This window comes from Lipotes vexillifer, unplaced genomic scaffold (genome assembly GCF_000442215.2).
Source record: "Lipotes vexillifer unplaced genomic scaffold, Lipotes_vexillifer_v1.1 scaffold2648, whole genome shotgun sequence".
Taxonomy (NCBI): Eukaryota; Metazoa; Chordata; class Mammalia; order Artiodactyla; family Lipotidae; genus Lipotes; species Lipotes vexillifer.
Window position 1 is genome coordinate 164,451 of NW_006793424.1, and position 6,784 is coordinate 171,234.

The following is a 6,784-nucleotide window of genomic DNA, read 5'->3' on the forward strand; positions in this document are numbered from 1 at the left end:
CGTGTTTATATGTATATAAAGGTCATTCGTGTTAAATAATCTTGGGTAATCCAGACATCTGCTGGGGTCTCGCTGTCCCTTAATTCTAGACAGGACTGCTCAAACCTCCATTCCACACTCTGTTAAAAGTCCAGTGACCTCCCTAAAATCCCTGTGAATTCCCAGGGAATTTATTACTTCACAGTCTCCTTGCTCAGAAAAGGCTAATTCAGCTAGAGGTTTGCAAGGGATGAAGCGATGGCACATTTACATCACAGCAACTGGGACGACCTCAGTTTGACTCTGAGGCATGGTCCTGTGACGCCCTTCCTCCTCCCGAGCTGACCACCCTGACCACCAGCTCCAAAAGGGAGCCCCAGGGCGTCGGCATAGGCTAGCCCCATGTTCTCCCCTGGCCCAAAGCGGTTTTCATTTACCAGGATTCATCCTCGGTGGAGGACCATTGTGACTTAACACGTAATATTTATTTCTTGTAAGACAGTCGCAAAGCACTCTGCAGCACTAAATTTTTTTTTTTTTTTTGCGGTACGCGGGCCCCTCACTGTTGTGGCCTCTCCCATTGCGGAGCACAGGCTCCGGACGCGCAGGCTCAGCGGCCATGGCGCACGGGCCCAGCCGCTCCGCGGCACGTGGGATCTTCCCGGACCGGGGCACGAACCCGTGTCCCCTGCATCAGCAGGTGGACTCTCAACCACTGCGCCACCAGGGAAGCCCTGCAGCACTAATTTTATGTTTCATGCTTTAACTTAGGTTTATTCATGTGTAACATGTGTGCTCACACCCATATTGACACCCCAGAGAGGCCTCGTTTTTAAGTAAAAGATGTTTTATAAAACTAGGCCTGAGAGTGGTGTTCTAATTAATTTGAGTTTGTCTAAAATGCACAGCATAGGACAGAAAAAAATGAGATGTGATTTCAATTTTTTTTTTTTTTTTTTTTTTTTAACTTCTGGTCATTTTACTTTTCCATGGAAGGTCTGAACTCTTCCCTCACCAACATCGCTGCTCTGATGTGCGCACACTTTTAAGGCAGGATTTCTGTGGAAGGGTCTGTCCATCAGCAGCAGCGTGCGAGAGAAAGCTGTTTTCACAGCCTTTCTGTCATCAGCTGCACGCCCAGCACAAACTGATTTGACAGGATGACATTGGTGAGCTTTTCCCATTCAGTGGCTGCTTCTCCACCTCTTCTCCATCATTCGCGCAGGCGAGGACATTCCGCTGCTGACGGCGCCAGGTTGTGTCTCTGGAGCAGGAAAAGGGAGTCTTGGAGCCATGGTTGTCTGCCGTGTTCTCAGGGCCGTCGTTGTAACTTCATGTAAATAGATTATAATGTACTGTGTCACTGTGTATATTGAAGTTAACATAATGTATTTAATCTCGAGGGTTTTCATCTCTGTCTTCAGCCGCAATTATCACTGGACTAATCTGACGTTAGTAATTCAGTGAACCGGAACCCTTTCCAGGCAGCGTCATGACGGCCTTCTCGTTCCAGTCCTGGCAGGGCAGTAATGCTTCCTAAACTTCAACTAAGACTAATCTGTCCCCATTCTTCTCCCTGCCAGGCTGTCCAAGTGCCCCTAGCTGTGATGGCTGGCAGCTGATGGTCCTGCCAGAGCCAGTGGGAGGAGGCTGTAAATAGAGCACAAAGCTGGAAGGGGTTTATGGTGGGTTGGATACACTTGAAAGGAGTTAATTGTGAAGAAGACGTCTCTTCACAGCAGGAACCCTGTGTCTGGAGTAACTTTCATATCGTACGCACCTACCCTCGCGAAAAGCTGACACTCAGATGTTTGTAAAATGAATAAGTAACAAATTTAAGGAATCACAGAAATTATATCAAGTAGCTTGATTAAGTTTTAGACAGAAAAGAGGCAATAAAATCTCATATCAGAGGGTTTTTGTTTTGTGTTGTTTTAGAGAGACTGCTTCATTGACCCACTAAGGCCTAGACACGTTTTAGAAAAAATAACAGTTAATTTAAATCTAATTGGTGTGGCAGAGTCACTCAGAGATATAGAGATGAGGCTGGATTTATAGAGCATTTTTTAAAACAATCTGTTTTATTCTGATTATAAAATTGTAACTCATTTTAGAAAATTTGGAATATCCAAGAGTAAAAAGAAAATTAAAACCACCGAGAATCTCACTACCTAGTTATATACCTAAACAAGAGTGGTTATTTCTTTAGGGTTTTTCTATACATATATTTATTTTTAGGCAGAATTGAAATATAAAGTTTTCCATTCTGCCTTTTTATTTAACATGGAGGATATGGTTCTAATGACTACGCATTATTCCATATTGAGAGTGTTTTTACCATATCCCCACTGTAGGATGGCGCATCTATTTCCTACTGGTCATCTGTTTTTGTTTTTTTTTTTTAAGGTTGCATCTTGTCACTAAATCTTATACCACATATCTCTTTTTTTTCCATAAATTTATTTATTTTTGTTTATGATTTTTGGCTGTGTTGTGTCTTCGTTGCTGCGCACAGGCTTCTCTAGTTGTGGTGAGCGGGGGCTGCTCTTCATTTGCTGTGTGTGGGCTTCTCATCGTGGTGGCTTCTCTTGTCGCAGAGCACGGGCTCTAGAGCACACGGGCTTCAGTAGATGCAGCGCGTGGGCTCAGTAGTTGTGGCTCACAGGCTCTAGAGCACGGGCTCAGTAGTTGTGGCGCACGGGCTTAGTTGCTCCGCCGCCATGTAGGATCTTCCCAGACCAGGGCTCGAACCCGTGTCCCCTGCATTGGCAGGCGGAGTCTTAACCACTGCGCCACCCGGGAAGCCCTATACCACATCTCTTATTATTTTATAATAGATTCCTCAAAATGGAATTAAGGGGTTAAGAGTATTTTTAAGGCTCTTGATAAATAGTGCCAAATTTATTTTCAGATAAGCTGTAGCAATTTATATTCCTGCCAGCAGTAATAAAGTGAATATCTTGCCTGTCAATAGGATATGAAAGATCTGTCAACTATAGGAGATTTTTATTCATTCAGTGTCTGCCGTGCAGTCTGAGAAAACAGCAGGGACAAGACAGGCTCATGGAACTGGTGCTCCAGGGGAGGGGCAGAAAAAGTATCATAAATTGCAATCAGGGTTTTAATAGGTGGAAAGAGGCTTAGACAGTTATCAGATGGGGCAGTGGGTGAGCCCCCTGTAAAGGGGTGGTCAGGAAAGTCCTTTCCGAGGTGAATGAGCACAGAGGAGAATTCCAGGAGGTGTGGCAGGAACAGGGATGCAACAGGAAGACTGGTTCACCAGGCAGCTGGAGAAGCAGGCGGGAATCTTAGGGCACAGGGTCTCCCAGGGTTTCATTGCAAACGTGACACCAGGCTGTTGAAGATTATTAACAGAGGCAGGGACTTGCCCCAGTTCACATGTTCAGGTCACTTTGGCTTCTGTTAGGAGGGTGGGAGCACATCCAGGCAAGAATGGACAGGAGCAGGTGAGTTAGGAGCAAGGGAAATGATGATTAAACTGCGCAGGTGGTGACAGGTGTGAGGCCCACATGTGAAGCCCTGGGCCCGTGTGTGTGTGTGTGTGTGTGTGTGTGTGTGTGTGTGTGTGTGTGTGTGTGATGTCTCCTGACAGGACAGTGTCAGCAGCTGGTAGTTATCAGATACCTATTACGCCCCGGGTGCTTTGATAACCTAAAAGCACGGTCTCCTTAATGCTCACAACAACCCCATCAGTTAGTAGTGCCGACCTTGCGCGACTGTCCAGCACTGTCAGTTTCCCTCCAGTAAAGCGGCTTAACTTTAGAATCTGTGTGGTCATGTCAGGAGAATCTGTGCTTGGACAGAAGACTGCACACTGCACAAAGCACACCCTTCAGGCATGTTTTGCAGATCCGAGGTTATGGAGAACTGATAGCAGCTCAGAATAGTCCAGTGTCTGTGATATGCAAACACAGGGACAGCCCTCCTTCCTCTGGAAAAGCCAGTTTCGCTGCACTTGCACAATCCTCTGGCATCTCCAGATGAACGGGTGCCTCTCTGCTCCCTTGAACCAGTTCTAGCAACTGCCTAGTTCCCACATGCAACTAAGAGCAGAATAAATTTAACACTTGTTCACTTTATAGCTGGATGGGAGCCACAATTTTACCTTTTCTTTGAAAATTATCCTTTCACACTGAAAAGAGAGGCAGAAAACCAGTATTTACTCCTTTCAGGGGTGCTGGGCCTTGACACAGACGCCTGCCCGCTCCAGCTGCCGTGCAGGATCGGGGCTCCCCAGGCCGGCACCCGCGCGCGGGCTCCAGGGCCAGCTCCGTCCTGCACTTTCGCTTCACTGATGCTGCTTGTTCTGCTTCAGACCAGATCTCTGGGCGGGCTCCCTCTCCTCTGTCCCCATTCCTGGGGCCCAGCCCTCCCCGCAACATACCAGAACCCAACTCAGGGGATTTTATCTTTTTGGTCCAGAGGTTCTAAGATAAAGTGTAATGGAAATTTAAGGCAAAAGCCTGATCCACTTTAAAGGGATAGAAACTCCCTTCTACGGACTTGTGAAGATTAACTGAGACACTGTGGAGAAAAGTATTTTGTAAGGCTGAAAGTACTAGAATTTATTAGTTGGTGTTTTTGCCTACATTTTATATTTGCAACATGGGATTTCTTCCTCTTGCTTTCATTTCTTGACAAATGAAGCACCTGCTGGACAGGGCACGAGGCTACCGTGTGTGAGCTGAGGATGAGCAACACGGTGCGCCTCAGAGCAGGAACGGTGAGACGGGAAAGACAGACTGTAAATAAACTGTCGTCCAGGGCACGACTGGAGGCCACAGCAGAGGCACGGAGGGTTGTGGAGTTCAGGGGCCACCCTCAGGGGCCCAGCTCAAGTTTTACGAGGTGGGATTTCAGCGGCAGAGATGAGGGAGAGCCTCACAGGCACCGGGGAGGGAAGCGGCAGGGACCAGAGAGATGCACACACGGGGTCGGGGTGGGGGGGTGCTGTGGTCAAGATGTGGCCCTGGAAGCCGGCGCCCTCAGGGCAGCTTCAAGCTCCCCGGGGGAAGTGACGGTAGGGTGGAGACAGCTCCGTCCTCAGAGCCCCCGTGAGCCTGGGCCCATTACTGCCCCCTGTCGTCCCTGGGGGGCTGTGGTATCTGTCACCCAAACCCCTGAGAGGCAGAAATGAGCTTCCCTGTGGGGTTAACACCCTAACCCACGCACCCAGAGCCGGAGCAGGGATGGTAGAGCGTCCCCATAAATCGGGAGGCCGATGGCAATGCCTATTGGTCAGAAAGTGGCTGTCCTCAGTGGCCTCCAGCCCTGCGGTGAGCCTCTGACCCCTCCTGACCTGTCCACACAGGCCCTGGTCGCCCAGCTCGGGGGGCCTTGAGCTGGCTGCTTGCTCCACTGAGACGCCTTCTCCCAGATGCCCCCCGACCCCCGGCTCCTTCCCCTCCCACCCCTCCCGGGTCTCCTGACCAGCAACCCTGCTCCCCGACACTCCCCTCACCTTCCTGCCTTCCCTTTTCTCCATAGCAGATCCCAGCATCTGTCCTCACGTTTTACTGCTGATCTGCTTTTAGCCTGGAGTGTAAGCTCCAGAAGGGCAGGGACTGCTCAGAAGAGGGCCTGCCTGGCACACAGTACAAGCTTAGTAAATGTTTGGTGAATGAATGGCTGGGAGAGCAAGGAACAGACCGTCAACAAGAGAAAGAGACAAGGGACTTCCCTGGTGGGGCAGTGGGTAAGGCTCTGCACTTCCACCCAAGGGGGCCTGGGGTTCGATCCCTGGTCAGGGAACTGGATCCTGCATGGCGCCTGGTGCAGCCAGAAAAGAAAAAGAGAGAGAATGAGGCATGAAAAGAGGCTGAGAAACAGAAACATGGAAACACCTACACTCAGAAGGTAAAGGAAAGTGGGGGCGGACTGATCCCAGAATTTGCAGACTGATCCTAGAATTTGTGAGCAATCTTTCACAAAGTGTCCTGGGCACTGGCGCCAGATAGAGCTGGTTTGAACACTCTTTGTCACGTAGTTTTGTCAGCTCCAGGAGAGGGATAATAATACCTGCCTCATGGGGCAGTTGAGGGAATTAACCGTGAAAAACAAAACCTCATGGGGCAGTTGAGGGAATTAACCGTGAACACAATACGTGGTCTAGTGGTTAGGATTTGGCACTGTCACTGCTGGAGGCCCGGGTTCAATTCCTGGTGGGGGAACTGAGATCCCCCAAGAGGTGCGGCCAAAAGAAAAAAAAAAAAAGGAATAGTGAGTTTAGTTCTTTTACCATCCTCATGGAGCTCAGCCTACTTTTAGACAAATAATAGGCTCTCAATAGTCATCAAAAAAAAAGTGAACAAATCAGAAAGTACACTGAGCCCAGACTGGGGGTGACAATAGGAAGGGTGTCAGCATTGCATTGCAGGGGATAACGTATATGCTGGCTATTTTTAGGAAAATGCAGTTTGCCTCAAAAAGCAAGGCTAATCATGTGAAACAAAGACCAAGAAAAAAGAGAGTAATTGAACGCTAAAATGGATGGTGCAGAAAAAGAGATTTGAAAAGAGTGTTTGGTGCTGCTGGGAATCCACCACCCAGGTTCAGCCCTGGTGGGGAAGGTTTGTGTACAAAAGGAAGCGGCTTTATATATAAAAACCATGGTGAAATATGACATTTAATACACTGTTTTCACTAAAATGAGATGGGCCGGTGAAGATAGGAATGAGTGTATTGGTTTCCAGAAAATTCCTGTCAATTCAGATGTGAGTTGTATTTGCCATTCAGATAAAAGGTGAGGAGGTGGGAGAAGGTAAGAGGAGAGTGTCTGAGACAG